We start from the raw sequence: 16,684 nt of genomic DNA, 5'->3' as shown, positions 1-16,684 counted from the left end.
AATATTGACGTAACTAAGAGATTCGCTGAGTAAGCGATATTTTATATACAGTGATTTAGAAGGAATAAGCAAAATCGTGAGGCGAAGATTCCTCTCCTTCCTTGTTTTATTCTCCTGCGGACAGGACTGTCAGGGAGACTATCAGAGCAGCACAGGGGAGTGGCTTAAAAGACGGGGTAGTAGTTGCCAGGTTGGCGAATTGTAAGCGAGTCGTAGTGTGTGTTGAATGGCATTTGAATGGCATTTGTGGGCTTGTGAATGAATTTTCTCACATGTAATTTGTGCTCACTTGCATAGACCTGGCGAATTTAGCATGGTGAAAGGGCAGCAGTGTTCCGGGGGTGTGGGTGCTTCGGGCGATAATGTTTGTAGTAAACAAATGCATTGGCGGCGTGAGTGTGGACGGGAGGCCTTTTTGGTGGCAGTGCCAGTGCCAGTGTTTGGCGGGTGGTGTCAAGTGTTGGCGTTGGGCGCGATAGGAGGAGATAGCGTTGCAACACTGCGAAGGTAAGTGTGTGACGTCACTGCCGTGTGAGTGTGTGGGTGTAGTGTGTAAGATGTAAGGTGTTGCAATAGCGACGTAGCTGTTGTGGCTTTGGGTTTCTTGCCATGTGTTGGGTACAACTTCTCCAATATAGAATAGATGATGCAGTTGGCATCTTGCACTTGCACACACGCGCTCTGGAACAATTTGCTCGTACACACATTAAGCTGCCCAGTCGATTGTAGTTTTTAAACTCTATTAATAATGAATAACGAGTCGACAGCTGATGTTTTCCCTTACTGGGGCTAATGTTTTGCTTGCGTTTGTGCTTCACTGTATGCTATTGCACTGCATTTGTTTTTGTTTGTAAGCACAGCACAGCACTTTGTGGTTGACCTGGTCGTGTTAATGTGCTGCATAAATAAAAGTTTGAGTTTGAGTCGAGGATATATTATGAGACCCCGAAGACAGACACACAATGTAAGGTTTAATAGCTAATTAGCCTCCAGACTATTTACTCCAGACAGACGGTGCAGAGCTACAGCATATCAACACGCTGTGACCTTCTCACCGGATATGACCCCTTCAGCTCTGCACTGTCTGCAGGAGGAGAGTCATTACCGCGGGGGTCGGGGGGGTGGGGATGGGGGGAGGGGGCGCCATGCTGTCACGCGCCATGCTGTCCGGCCCTGACATCACGCAGCTATCCTCTCCTCTGGCAAACAGGAACCCAATCTGGGGGCTCCTCCGAGCCCGATTAATAATTACTGGCATGGCCGCTTTCCCAGAGCAAACATAATTAGATGTGGGATCTGGTTGTTTGGCGGATAGGAGGGGTGCAGGAGAGAAAGAGAGAGAGAGAGAGAGAGAGAGAGGGGAGATAATTGAATAGTTTTCCCCTCACCTCGGTCTCTAACCCATTAAGACCTACTGGGGCCGATTCTACAAAATAATGTCTTCTAAATAAGAAGTTCTGGCCTGGGCCGTGGCTCAGCGGTCCAGGCACCTTGGCTGGTAATCCAGTCTGGCAGTGTGCTGCGGGTTCGAATCCCGATCCCGACGGCCTTTACTGCATGTCTTCCCCCCCATCTCTCTCCCCATTTCCTGTCAGCCTACTCCATAAAAAATTAAATAAAATACTATAATAATAATAATTGTACACATATTGCTTCCGATATTATCACGCTCTGATATGAACAATAAGGACATCACACACTTTCAATATGACATGACTCTGGTGAACCCCTGGTATCGACCTCATGCCACCTGGACACAGATACAGAACAGGTCCATTTTAGTAGGAGGTTTGTCCCCTCAGCCATCGCGACATTAAACAAACTGCCCCGCCGATAGGATGGTTCTGTGTGTATAGTGGGGACCTCTGTTTGTGTATTGTCTTGGTGATATGATTGTATGTGTTGTTTATTTGCTACTACTTTCAAGTAAAAAAAAATATATATATATATATAAATATATATATATATATTGCTGATGAACAAGCTCGCAGCATGGCACAAAGTGGGCTTGTATATATGCTATTTTAGGCCGTTCCCAAATCTAAACATGCTATAATATCTATATAATATAGCCAACATCTAAAATGACAGAGATGCTCTCCCGGTGTTAGTGGGCTAAGTGGGATATCGCTTAGGCTCCATTTCATTCTCATTAGCTGATTAGCGCACCCCAATCTCTGTGGGACCCGGACGACACAATAGGAGCGGTAAATTAAACAAACCGCTGCTGCTGCTGCTGCTCAGATTCAATTTGAGCCAAATCGATTGCATCTCCCTATTTATTAGTCGATTGTTTCCTCCGTTTCATTCGTGGACGCCTGGCCTTTCAAAAGAAAAGGGGGGGTAGTGTGAGTTAATTGTTCTGTCAGGAGTGATGCGTATACCCATTACCCACACTGCGTTATGTGCGGAAAACGTCTGAAGGAATGGTTCCATTTTGTAAGAAACAATTGCAAGTTGGCTTGGCTACACATTAACAGCTTGCTACTTTTGATTTGTGTGACGCTGTAGTGATTAAGATAGATAGATAGATAGATAGCTTTATTGTCATTCAGCAGATACATAAAATGCATAAGAGAACGAAATGTCGTTTCACTGGCTTTTAGTATGCTAGTTAAAAGAGCTAAAATACTATTAAAATCTAAAATCCACTTAAAAAGAAATAAATTAAAAAGCACCATTAGTTCATTGAGAGACAGATATTGCACAACAGGAGTCCTTATAGCAGCATATAGGGGGAAAGGTTAGGGGATATTGCACTTGTTCAAAAGTCTGATGGCTTGGGGGAAAAAGCTCTTGGAAAATCTTGCTGTTTTACTTCCAATGCTTCGATACCTTCTGCCAGAAGGCAACAGAGTGAACAGTCCCTGGTGCGGGCCAGTAAGGCAAGTTCTAAAAGCATGTCTTTTTTACGGGGATCACTATTGATATGACAGCTATAGCTGTCTGATTTTAATAGTAGACGCATATACTGTATGTCTGTTGAGGCGCAGGCTGCGCAGCACAAATGTAATGGCAGCGTGCAAGGTTTTAATGGGGCATTAAAAGTACACATGAGGACTCATACAGGGAAAGACCTTTACAGTTTGTGGCAAGGGCTGTAGTCAAAAGGGTGATCTAAAAAAACACATGAAGACGTGTCATAAAGAGGAAAGGGCTGTTGAGTGTTTTTTTTTCTTCTTCAGATAAGGCATTATATTGACACTTATGTCAATTATTCAGTTTAGTCCAGCTATATACATTAAGCATGATGGACTATACATAAATTATTGTAATCGATTTTCAACTTGCATAATGACCTGATGATATTGATATAGCAATATGAGAAGCAGTGTTTGGCCACATTCTTCAGCAATTCAAACGTCACATGCATTCATATTAACGGAGTAGTGGTGCAATTGTAACTTGTCTCTGCGTTGACATGTGTTGTTTGGACTAACATAGTGTATTTGTATGTTGTCCGAAAATATTTACCCTGTAAAAAACACTGTCCCTAATTTCTTCTTTTTCAAATAAAGGGTTGACAGCTACACATCCTTTGTGTGTTCATTACAGAAAGCTCATCACACACATGTGCTTCACCTTCAACTTGTACTGTGAAAAATACAGTGACAAGAACGGCTTAATTTTACATCCTGCATGCCAAACTATTACGATAAGGAACATGATAGGAGTAGTAATTCAATTAAACAGTCTACACATCTTTGACTTGAACTCTCTACATTGAACATGGCAGGAGTACGTCTTACTGTTACAGAGTGCATACTGTCCATTGTACTTAACCCGTAACTACATGTAGATCTAGTGTATAATAAGAAATACAAATGTTCTAACAATTGTGTGTAAGGATGGTGACACATCCCATAGTCATACTGTGATGATGGTTAAAACTATGACAAAATAATTGTAGTGAGTTGATATGTTATCTGACAATTTGTATGAATGAAACATTTTTGTATAATTTATTTTTACTATACAATACCAGTGCATCTAGTCGTAGGATATGGGAATTCCACCTTTATCTACCTTTTAGTGTGATAAGTAGAGTGCATATAGCCTACTCCTACAGTATTGTGTGAATGGAGTGGAACATGTATACATAGGATTGGGAATCATTTGCATTTAAATTATTTAGACTGGAAAATACTTAGCATCCCTGTGACAACATCTGAAAGGTGACAAAAGCAACTTTTCTAGCAAGCGACATTCCTAATCCTAAATTCACCGCACACCATTGATATGTTATCTGACAATTGGTATGAATGAAACATTTTTTTATATTTTATTTTGACTGTACAATACCAGTGCATTATTATTTCTAGTCGTAGGATATGGGAAATCCACCTTTATCTACCTTGTTAGAAGACATGGGTTGTGGAATGTTTAGGAGCATGTCTGTCCCATTGTTAATGGTCAGGTGATAATGGGTTAGGGTGTGTAACCCTATTGCTGAATGGATCGACCAACCAATTTGCATGTGATCCTTTTAGTGTGATAAGTAGAGTGCATATAGCCTACTCCTACAGTATTGTGTGAATGGAGAGGAACATGTATATAGGATTGGGAATCATTTGCATTTAAATAATTTAGACTGGAAAATACTTAGCATCCCGTGAGAACATCTGATATAGGGAGAGGGCTTTCTTTTACATATATGATAAAATAAAAAATAAAAAAACATTGTGGATAGCAGATAAGATATGTTGCTCTATTGTTTGTGTATAAGTAAGTTCCTTTTTCTCGACACACAAATCTGTCCAATGTGTCCTATAGAAACACTGAGAACATGCATTGAACGAATACATTTAGGATATACCAAGATTGTCCTCAAATAAACAAAGACAAAACTAAAGTACTTGTTTTGAAGTCAAGGACAATGGATTAAAAGTTAGGCGCTTAGCTTCAAACCTTGTTGTAGTCATGGCCTCAGAACTTTAACCAGCCACATTAGCACCGTCAAAGTGAGATTATATGATTTATATCCAACCGGAATCTAGAAAAATGTCCAATAGTAGTCTTGACTACTGTACCAGTGTTTTACAGATGTCCCGAAAATATACCAGGTGTTTGCTGCTCATTCAGAATGCTGCTACTCAAGTCTTTAGTCTTGCGTAGGTGCCACCCGTTCATACCTCTAAGGTCACCTGGTAAAGGTTTGCTTTATAACCCTAGAATTAAAACATAGTATTCAGATTAATGTGTAACATATCTGGAACAAACTCCGTGAAAACTGCAGCTCTGCAACAACTCTGTTATTTTTATCACAGCTAAAAACATGCATGCCTGTTTGCTGCTGCCTTTCATTGAGATTGTGTCATTATTATTCTACACTGACATTTAATTTATTTAAATTTGTTCCATTTTAATATGTGTCCTGAATATGTTTTCCCCATACGGGGTAGAATAGGAAAGTTACATAATGCAGCTTTTACTTTATTTTTTATTTGTTTTACTGAATCTGATATAATGTTCATTTGCTTAATGTTTGATATAAAACTCATTGAATTGCCTTGTTGTTGGGAGCAGTGATTGGCCAGTTTTGTGTCCTGCCCCCTCACTCTGATTGGACCACCAGGGCCATCTGTTAGTATTTAACAAGAGTTTGTTCTGCTTGGAGTCACTTTAATCTCTGCTAGTTGTTAAGAGCTGAACTTCTCCTTTCTACACTAGCTGAAGCATTGTTTTAGTTTTGGTTCTACTTTAAACTTTAGTACTTTAGATTTTCTCTTTAAAAATAGATCTAGTATCAGTATATTTGGGCAGGTTTTGAGTTATGGCTTTACTACAAACATTGAAGTCCCTGGTCAACCAGAGACTATCTGCTGCTGCTGAAGAGATATTTGGGGTCGTTGGAAGAATTCTAACAGAGTACGAGGATGAAGGTTTCCACATCAAGCAAGAAACTGACCGCCAACGCAGACTACTGGATATGGTTTTACAACCAATTGTAAAATTACACAGAGCCGGTTGGTAAAACCTTCATTACTATTACTACAGAGAGAGAGAGGGGAGAGTTTTCACCATTATTTCTTAAATGGCAATTTGGAATGGAAGAGGAACTGGTGGAAATGTTGCATTGATAATAGTTAATAGTATTCTAGTTGTATTTTCCCCCATTCATGTTAGTGTGACTGTTAAACTAGCATTAACAACATAGACTGTTTAAAGTAAGCTAACTCATTAAATGTGTTGCACTCTAAAACAACAGAGGATACATCTGATAGCAATAGGGTTGTATAGCAAATGAAAATGTACATTTGAGAAACAAGGGGATGCTTGCTTTAGAAATGAAGCATTGGTGTAAGAAAGTGAGAAAATCATTTGCATGACACTTCATACTGAAATCAAAACAACGTTAGGGCAGGTATGGAACTAACAGCAAGAGTTCATGTTCAAACATGTAATGATGTGTTTCTCCTCTGTATCTTCTGTCTAGACTCCATACACCCCCTTGTGTGTAAAGACGAGGTATTCCCTGAGCAGCAGAAGAGAACCTCCAGTCTGGTCCAGGAGGAACCAGTGTCTCCACATATTAAAAAAGAACAGGAGGAGATAACGTCCAGTCTTATCAAAGATGAACCAGAGTCTCTACAGATTAAAGGGGAACAAGTTGAGCTACTTCAAAGATCAGATGAGGATGGTGGATCAACAGAGACATTACTATTAGTGAAACATGAAGATGATGAAAACATGCTAACAGAACCTGTAGCCAGCACCTCTAAAAGCATGGAAACACAATCTGATGTAGTGGACTGTGAAACATCACAACCAACTAGTAATGATCAGCACTGTTCTGAATCTGACATCACTGAAGACAGTGATGAGTGGGATGAGACCACGGATGACCAGACTGGTTTAAACACACTGAAACCACACAATACACAACACATGGGAGGAAATAGTTTGTCTTTGAGCAACAAGCTGCTCCATGACCTCAAATCATCAAAAGAAATTCACTCCATGAGGAGGCCCATTACTTGTACTGTTTGTGGCAAAGGGTTTGTTCATAGGGGTGATCTAAAAAAACACATGAGGACTCACACAGGGGAAAAGCCCTTTATGTGTACAGTGTGTGGCAAGGGCTGCAGTCTGAAGACTAGTCTAAAACGACACATGATGACTCATACAGGGGAAAGGCCCTTTACGTGTACAGTTTGTGGCAAGGGCTGTATTCATAATGGGGCATTAAAACTACACATGAGGACTCATACAGGTGAAAGGCCCTTTACGTGTACAGTTTGTGGCAAGGGCTGTATTGAAAATGGGGCATTAAAACTACACATGATGACTCATACAGGGGAAAGGCCCTTTACGTGTACAGTTTGTGGCATGGGCTGTATTCAATCGGGTGATCTAAAAAAACACATGATGACACATACAGGGGAAAGGCCCTTTAAGTGTACAGTTTGTGGCAAGGGTTGTAGTCATAATCGGGATTTAAAAGTACACATGAGGACTCATACAGGTGAAAGGCCCTTTACGTGTACAGTTTGTGGCAAGGGCTTTAGTCAAAAGAGTAATCTAAAAGCACACATGAAGACGTGGCATATAGAGGAAAAGGCTGTTAAACGATGAGTGGTTTTCTTCAGATAAGGCATTATGTTGACACTTATGTCAATTATTCAGTTTAGTCCAGCTATATACATTAAACATGGACACTATACATCAATTATTTTAATCAATTTTCAACTTGCATAATGACCTGATGATATTGATATAGCAATATGAGAAGCAGTGTTTGCCCACATTATTCAGCAATTAAAATGTCACATTCATTAATATTCATGGAATAGCGGTGCAATTGTAACCTGTCTCTGTGTTGACTAACATATCATAATAGTGTATTTCAATGACTTAGTTTGATTATATGTTTAGATTCTCTGTATTATGGCGTCTTCATAAGATTGTAACAGAACATATTTACTCTGTAAAAACACTGTCAGTAATTTCTTGACAGCTACACATATTTTGTGTGTTCATTACAGAAAGCTCATCACAACACATGTGCTTCACCTTCAACTTGTACTGTGAACAATACAGTGACAAGAACGGCTTCATTTTACATCCTGCATGCCAAACTATTACTATAAGGAACATGATAGGAGTATTAATTAAATTAAACAGTCTACATATATTTTACTTGAACGTTCTACATTAAACATGACAGGAGTAAGTCCTAATGTTACAGAGTGCATACTGTCCATTTTAACCTGTGACTACATGTAGATCTAGCGTATAATAAGAAATGCTTCATTTTCTAACAATTGTGTGCGAGGATGGTGACACATCCCATAGTCATACTGTGATGATGGTTAAAACTATGACAAAATAATAGTAGTTGTGGACGTGAGTTGATATGTTATCTGACAATTGGTATGAATGAAACATTTTTTTATATTTTATTTTGACTGTACAATACCAGTGCATTATTATTTTTAGTTGTAGGATATGGGAATTCCAGCTTTATCTACCGTGTTAGAAGACATGGGTTGTGAATGTTGTGGAATGTTTAGGAGCATGTCTGCCCATTGTTAATGGACAGGTGATAATGGGTTAGGGTGTGTAACCCTATTGCTGAATGGATCGACCGACCAATTTGCATGTCATCCTTTTAGTGTGATAAGTAGAGTGCATATAGCCTACTCCTACGGTATAGTGTGAATGGAGAGGAACATGTAAATATAGGATTGGGAATCATTTGCATTGAAATAATTTAGACTGGAAAATACTTAGCATCCCTGTGACAAAAGCAACTTGAGCTATTTGTCACATTCCTAATCCTAAATTCACCGTACCCACTGAACACAGCAATAGTCATTGTATGAAGTCATTATCTCATGGTCAAATAGACATTTCACACATGCATGTTTAAAGGGCCACATCAGCCCTTTTGCAACCATATCTTTCCTGGGGGTTTATGTGGGACATTTGTGTTTTTAGACATTTTAGTATTCCAAAGTGTGTGATGTCATGGACACTGGTAGATTACTACAATGACCATAATGCTTTGCTGCACTTGTAGAGAGGGAGAGGGATGTCTTTTACATATATGATAAAATAATGATAAAAAAAAAAAGATTCCCATTTTGGATAGCAGATAAGATATGTTACTCTATTGTTCTATAAGTAAGTTCCTTTTTCTCGACACACAAATATACTATGTCATGTCCAATAGAAACACTGAGAACATGCATTGAACGAATCATTTTAGGATATACCAAGATTGTCCTCAAATAAACAAAGACAAAACTAAAGTACTTGTTTTGAAGTCAAGGACAATGGATTAAAAGTTAGGTGCTTAGCTTCAAACCTTGTTGTAGTCATGGCCTCAAAACTTTAACCAGCCACATTAGCACCGTCAAAGTGAGATTATATGATTTATATCCAACAGGAATCTAGAAAAATGTCCAATAGTAGTCTTGACTACTGTACCAGTGTTTTACAGATGTCCCTAAAATATACCAGGTGATTGCAGCTCATTCAGAACACTGCTTCTCAAGTCTTTAGTCTTGCGTAGGTGCAACCCGTTCATACCTCTAAGGTCACCTGGTAAAGGTTTGCTTTATGACCCTAGAATTAAAACATAGTATTCAGATTAATGTGTAACATATCTGGAACAAACTCCCTGAAAACTGCAGCTCTGCAACAACACTGTTATTTTTATCACAGCTAAAAACATGCATGCCTGTTTGCTGCTGCAATCATTGAGATTGTGTCATTATTATTCTACACTGAACATTTAATTTATTTAAATTTGTTCCATTTTAATCTGTGTCCTGAATATGTTTTCAATTAAGGCAACAAGGTTCAACTACAGGGTAGAATAGGAAAGTTACATAATGCAGCTTTTACTTTATTTTTTATTTGTTTTACTGAATCTGATATAATGTTCATTTGCTTAATGTTTGATATAAAACTAATTTAATTGCTTTGTTGTTGGGAGCAGTGATTGGCCAGTTTTGTGTCCCGCCCCCTCACTCTGATTGGACCATCAGGGCCCTCTGTTAGTATTTAACAAGAGTTTGTTCTGCTTGGAGTCACTTTAATCTCTGCTAGTTGTTAAGAGCTGAACTTCTCCTTTCTACACTAGCTGAAGCATTTTGTTTTAGTTCTACTTTAAACTTTAGTAGGCTATTTTAGATTTTCTCTTTAAAAATAGATCTAGTATCTGTTTGTTTGGGCAGGTTTTGAGTTATGGCTTTACTACAAACATTGAAGTCCCTGGTCAACCAGAGACTATCTGCTGCTGCTGAAGAGATATTTGGGGTCGTTGGAAGAATTCTAACAGAGTACGAGGATGAAGCTTTCCACATCAAGCAAGAAACTGACCGCCAACGCAGACTACTGGATATGGTTTTACAACCAATTGTCAAATTACACAGAGCAGGTTGGTAAAACCTTCACTACTATTACTATTTTCACCATTATTTCTTAAATGGCAATGGTGACTATTTGGAATGGAAGAGGAACTGGTGAAAATGTTGCATTGATAATAGTATTCTAGTTGTATTTTTCCCCATTCCTGTTAGTGTGACTAGCATTAACAACATAGACTGTTTAAGCTAACTCTTTAAACGTGTTGCACTCTAAAACAACAGAGGATACCTCTGATAGCAACAGGGTTGTATAGCAAATGATAATTTACATTTGAGAAACAAGGGGATGCCTGTTTTAGAAATGAAGCAAATCATTTACATGACAATTCACACTGAAATCAAAACAACATTAGGGCAGGTATGGAACTAACAGCAAGAGTTCATGTTCAAACATGTAATGATGTGTTTCTCCTCTTCTGTCTAGACTCCATATACCCCCTTGTGTGTAAAGACGAGGTATTCCCTGAGCAGCAGGAGAGAAACTCCAGTCTGGTCCAGGAGGAACCAGTGTCTCCACATATTAAAAAAGAACAGAAGGAGATAACGTCCAGTCTTATCAAAGATGAACCAGAGTCTCTACAGATTAAAGGAGAACAAGAGGAGAGAACCTCCAGTCTGATCAAAGAGGAACCAGAGTATCCACAGATTAAAGGGGAACACGATGAGCTACTTCAAAGATCAGATGAGGATGGTGGATCAACAGAGACATTACTATTAGTGAAACATAAAGATGATGAAAACATGCTAACAGAACCTGTAGCCAGCACCTCTAAAAGCATGGAAACACAATATGATGTAGTGGACTGTGGAACATCACAACCGACTATTGATGATCAGCTCCTCTCTTCACACTGTTCTGAATCTGACATCACTGAAGACAGTGATGAGTGGGATGAGACCACGGATGACCAGACTGGTTTAAAAACACTGAAATCACACAATACACAACACATGGGAGGAAATAGTTTGTCTTTAAGCAACAAGCTGCTCCATGACCTAAAATCACCAAAACAAAGTCACTCCACGAGGAGTCACACAGGTAAGAAATGTTTTAGATGTGAAGATTGTGGCAAAATGTTTAGCTTAAAGGGAAATCTGAAGAAGCATGCAATGATTCATACAGGGGAAAGGCCCAGGGCCATTACTTGTACTGTTTGTGGCAAAGACTTTGTTCATAATGGGGCATTAAAACTACACATGATGACTCATACAGGGGAGAGACCCTTTACGTGTACAGTTTGTGGCAAGGGCTGTATTCATAATGGGGCATTAAAACTACACATGATGACTCATACAGGGGAAAGGCCCTTTAAGTGTACAGTTTGTGGCAAGGGCTGTATTCATAATTGGGCATTAAAACTACACATGATGACTCATACAGGGGAAAGACCCTTTACGTGTACAGTTTGTGGCAAGGGCTGTATTCATAATGGGGCATTAAAACTACACATGATGACTCATACAGGGGAAAGACCCTTTACGTGTACAGTTTGTGGAAAGGGCTGTATTAAATCGAGTGATCTAAAAAAACACATGATGACACATACAGGGGAAAGGCCCTTTAAGTGTACAGTTTGTGGCAAGGGTTGTAGTCATAATCGGGATTTAAAAGTACACATGAGGACTCATACAGGGGAAAAGCCATTTACGTGTACAGTTTGTGGCAAAGGCTTTAGTCAAAAGACTAATCTAAAAACACACATGAAGACGTGGCATAGAGAGGAAAAGGCTGTTAAATGATGAGTGGTTTTCTTCAGATAAGGCATTATGTTGACACTTATGTCAATTATTCAGTTTAGTCCAGCTATATACATTAAACATGATGGACTATACATCAATTATTTTAATCAATTTTCAACTTGCATAATGACCTGATGATATTGATATAGCAATATGAGAAGCAGTGTTTGCCCACATTATTCAGCAATTAAAATGTCACATTCATTAATATTCATGGACTAGTGGTGCAATTGTAACCTGTCTCTGTGTTGACTAACATATCATAATAGTGTATTTCAATGACTTAGTTTGATTATATGTTTAGATTCTCTGTATTATGGCGTCTTCATAAGATTGTAACAGAACATATTTACTCTGTAAAAACACTGTCAGTAATTTCTTCTTTTTCAAATAAAGGGTTGACAGCTACACATATTTTGTGTGTTCATTACAGAAAGCTCATCACAACACATGTGCTTTACCTTCAACTTGTACTTTGAACAATACAGTGACAAGAACGGCTTCATTTTACATCCTGCATGCCAAACTATTACTATAAGGAACATGATAGGAGTATTAATTAAATTAAACAGTCTACATATATTTTACTTGAACGTTCTACATTAAACATGACAGGAGTAAGTCCTAATGTTACAGAGTGCATACTGTCCATTTTAACCTGTGACTACATGTAGATCTAGCGTATAATAAGAAATGCTTCATTTTCTAACAATTGTGTGCGAGGATGGTGACACATCCCATAGTCATACTGTGATGATGGTTAAAACTATGACAAAATAATAGTAGTTGTGGACGTGAGTTGATGTTATCTGACAATTGGTATGAATGAAACATTTTTTTATATTTTATTTTGACTGTACAATACCAGTGCATTATTATTTTTAGTTGTAGGATATGGGAATTCCACCTTTATCTACCGTGTTAGAAGACATGGGTTGTGAATGTTGTGGAATGTTTAGGAGCATGTCTGTCCCATTGTTAATGGACAGGTGATAATGGGTTAGGGTGTGTAACCCTATTGCTGAATGGATCGACCAACCAATTTGCATGTCATCCTTTTAGTGTAATAAGTAGAGTGCATATAGCCTACTCCTACAGTATTGTGTGAATGGAGAGGAACATGTATATATAGGAGCCACCCGTTCATACCCTAGAATTAAAACACACTTTAGATTTTCTCTTTCTCTTTAAAAATAGATCTAGTATCAGTTTGTTTGGGCAGGTTTTGAGTTATGGCTTTACTACAAACATTGAAGTCCCTGGTCAACCAGAGACTATCTGCTGCTGCTGAAGAGATATTTGGGGTCGTTGGAAAAGTTCTAACAGAGTACGAGGATGAAGCTTTCCACATCAAGCAAGAAACTGACCGCCAATTAACGCAGACTACTGGATATGGTTTTACAACCAATTGTCAAATTACACAGAGAAGGTTGGCTTCACTACTATTACTATTACTATTTTCACTATTATTTCTTAAATGGCAATGGTGACTATTTGGAATGGAAGAGGAACTGGTGAAAATGTTGCATTGATAATAGTCAATGTGTGACTGTTAAACTAGCATTAACAACAGAATAAAGTAGTAAGGAATAATTTATTTAAATGTTGACCATGAATAATCATAGACTGTTTAAAGTAAGCTAGCTCATTAAACGTGTTGCACTCTAAAACAACAGAGGATACCTCTGATAGCAATAGGGTTGTATAGCAAATGATAATTTACATTTGAGAAACAGGGAGATGCTTGAAGCATTGTTGAAGTAAAATCTCGCACGCAATGCGCAAAAATAACAGATGTACAAGTTATAAACACGGAATGGTATGCACGGTATGGTACACAATTGTACATCTGTTTATTTTAAGCATGCGCCGCCGCCACCACGCAAAGTTATGACGAAGCATGCGATGCATGCAGAGCCTTCATGTGAGAGAGTTTCTTTCAACTCGTGTCCCCTCCTTTTTACTGTCATCTGTCATAAAATATTGTGTGTGTGTGTGTGTGTGTGTGTGTGGGCACTGTGGGCGCGCGCACATGGGGGGAGAGACCCGATATATTTATATGGGAGAGACGCAGAGACAGAGAAGTATTTAAAATCATCCTGTCTCGCTCTAGCGCACGGCCGCACGTATAATAGAGAAAGAGCCAATGGAGCAAATGTTAAATAAGCTACACAGTAGGGATGTTGAAAAATGTTGAAAATCGACTCGATTATCGACTCATGCCTCCCGCGACTCAAAACGTATGAGTCGAAAAATCGTTTTTATTTATATTATTATTTCAGTCAGTGCCGCTCGTCACATGCAAGTTAACTTTGAGCAGAGCCTGTGGCTCTGAGTTTGAGAATAGACCCCATCGTCCAAGGGTGTGTGTGTGTGTGTGTGTGTGTGTGTGTGTGTGTGTGTGTGTGTGTGGTGGGGGGTGGTGGTATCTTAGCAACACTGAATGATCTGTCCCATTGGTCGTGTGCTCGTATCATGAGCCAATGGCTGCAGCTCTGAGCTTCCCAGACCCAGACCCACATCTCATCTACACATGCCGTAAAGTGAGCTGACAGGCTAGCCACAGGTCTGCTCTGTAATGAGCGGTGAGCGCTCTTCTCTTCTTGTGAAGAAAGCAGGACAGATCGTTGTCAAATAAATCCCGCCGTCATTTATACTGTATTTATTCTCCGACCCGACATTAAAATACGGAACAACGTGCGTCCCGTATCAGTTCATTACGGGGCTCGTGACAGGCTGCAGACACTTGAGAGTTGGGACTAGCGGCTAGCCGATAGCGCCGCTGCTCCTTCAGTTTCATTGTTTACAAAATAAAGTTTATTTTGTATTATTGGGATTTGATCATTGATGCGAATTCTAAACATATGGATGCAGCTGCAGAAGTTGTGTTGCTTAAAGGAATGCATAGTTGCGTTCTCCTCAACTGCTGCGCAGCAACAACAAAAATATAAAAATGAAAAAAAAAGGAAAAAAGTCGTTCGACACGTCGATTTTCGGCCTCGATTCGTCGATTGGCCAAATATGAGTCGTTTGGCATCCCTACTACACAGGTGGTGCCAAATTATTAATTGATTACATCACTATAGCAAAAGACGTAAAACTAGGTCAACGAAATGAGCTGCAGCGGAGCTGTTCCGACTTGAAGCTCAATACTAACTGACCACCTTCAAGTTTAAACCATAAGATGACATGGAAATGGCCGCCGATTTGATGCGCAGAAATAACATAACAAAATCAAAATGCTAATATTTGGTCCTTGGTCCTTGATCCGGACCTTCTAAGCGAACTTTGGGTGTGAAAGCGCCCTTAGACTAAGTTGCTAAAATACTTTTAGTCTTACTAGAATTACTAAAATTACTAGGTTAGGTTTCTGGTTTAGATTTAGGTTTATTCTAAGTGGGGAACAAAGAACCTTTTTGCATGGTGGGGAACATAGAACCGGGGGAACATAGGTACGCTCCCCGTTCAAACCTGATTCATTTCCAGTCGCTTCAATCGCTTCACTTTGGTCGCACAGGGGGAAAAAAAATCCCTTTGCTTGTGTTGCGTCGGCCGTAGACACTGTAATTTAACTTTGGCAGTGTAAGCAAATAGACCCGCTCATTCACACAAGACGGCTCGGTTCAATATATTCAGTTCCTATGTCTTTGCAAAGGGTTTGAATCTAACTGTCCAGGTCTGAACTAAGGCTGTCCCCAAACATTCAAGGTTCGAATGTTCGCTCGTTAGGGTTGGCACTCGAATCTTAATTAATGGGCTTGAACCATTCGTTTTTTTAATATAATTTTTATTTTAAAAAAATATATTTTTTATTTTTTTTATTTTTTATTAACTTGAAAATATATCTCGGCGAGAATGCGATATGAACATGTAAAAAAAAAAAGTAAGTTTCTAGTGCATTCCTGTCAGAAGTTACGATTTTTTAAAGAAATCTCCCCTTATTGTTCTTTGTTCATTCATTTGGTGATTGGAGACTGACGCGTCTCTCTCTCTCTCTCAGTCTCACACACACACACACACACACACACACACACACACACACACACACACACACACACACACAAACACACACGCCAGCATGATCGCTTTTCTTACTAGCAGCCATAATATATTAGCATATGCTCTCTAGCATGATAGCAAAAAGGAGTGATCTCTGATCATTGTTAAGCAAAACGGTCACGGAAGATCTGCTTTTTCCCTGTGCCCACTTCTTGTGAGTGTGGAAGAACACACTTTTGTTGCATTAGAGCAGGGTAAGTTTTGCGCCACGGTCTTGTGTTTATATTCCTCTTACATACCGGTAGGCTGTATGTTATTGTCGCAACAACACACGTGTGTCTGAGAGCGAGGGGGCCTTCCTGAGCGAGGGGGCTTCTGACGGCGTCGCTTACTCGCTTCCCCTCTGTCAGAGGAGGAAGTGACGCGCAGCCGTCGGGAACCCCCCCAAACCGACTGCTCCCCCGCCCTTCCGAAAACTGCTACAGAAACTCAGACGCTCTGATCGAGACGTTTATTTTTTTAATTAATTAGAAACAAATGGTCCGAATGTTCACTCGAAAATTCCTGCC

General features: G+C 39.4%; 1 protein-coding gene across 1 annotated transcript in view; it reads right to left on the bottom strand.

Annotated features, from left to right (window-relative positions):
• The window catches only part of ctnnal1 (catenin (cadherin-associated protein), alpha-like 1), a 124,723-nt gene that overhangs the window by 18,475 nt on the left and 89,564 nt on the right, over positions 1-16,684 (bottom strand). The gene's annotated exons all lie outside the window — the stretch shown is intronic.

This window comes from Protomyctophum parallelum, assembly GCF_964188405.1.
Source record: "Protomyctophum parallelum genome assembly, chromosome: 1".
In the NCBI taxonomy this organism is placed as follows: Eukaryota; Metazoa; Chordata; class Actinopteri; order Myctophiformes; family Myctophidae; genus Protomyctophum; species Protomyctophum parallelum.
The sequence above is the reverse complement of the archived record's forward strand: the minus strand, read 5'-3'. Positions and strand labels throughout refer to the sequence as shown.